The following is a 253-nucleotide window of genomic DNA, read 5'->3' as shown; positions in this document are numbered from 1 at the left end:
TGAGTGGCCCTCCTCCGGACCCTCTTGTTGCTGTTCACATCCCTCCTGAAGTGCAGCGCCCAGAACTGAACACAGTACTCCAACTGTGGCCCGACCAGTGTCACATAGTGGGGGAGGATCACCTCCCTGGACCTGCTTGTAATGCATCTATGGATGCATGACAAGTTGTGGTTAGCCTCTCTGACCGCGTCCTCACATTGGCGGCCCATGTTAATCTTGGAATCAATAGCAACTCCAAGATCCTTTTCTGCCT

Source organism: Gavialis gangeticus, unplaced genomic scaffold (assembly GCF_001723915.1).
Source record: "Gavialis gangeticus isolate Ggan-Ray unplaced genomic scaffold, GavGan_comp1, whole genome shotgun sequence".
NCBI lineage: Eukaryota > Metazoa > Chordata > Crocodylia > Gavialidae > Gavialis > Gavialis gangeticus.
This window is presented reverse-complemented; position numbering follows the sequence as displayed.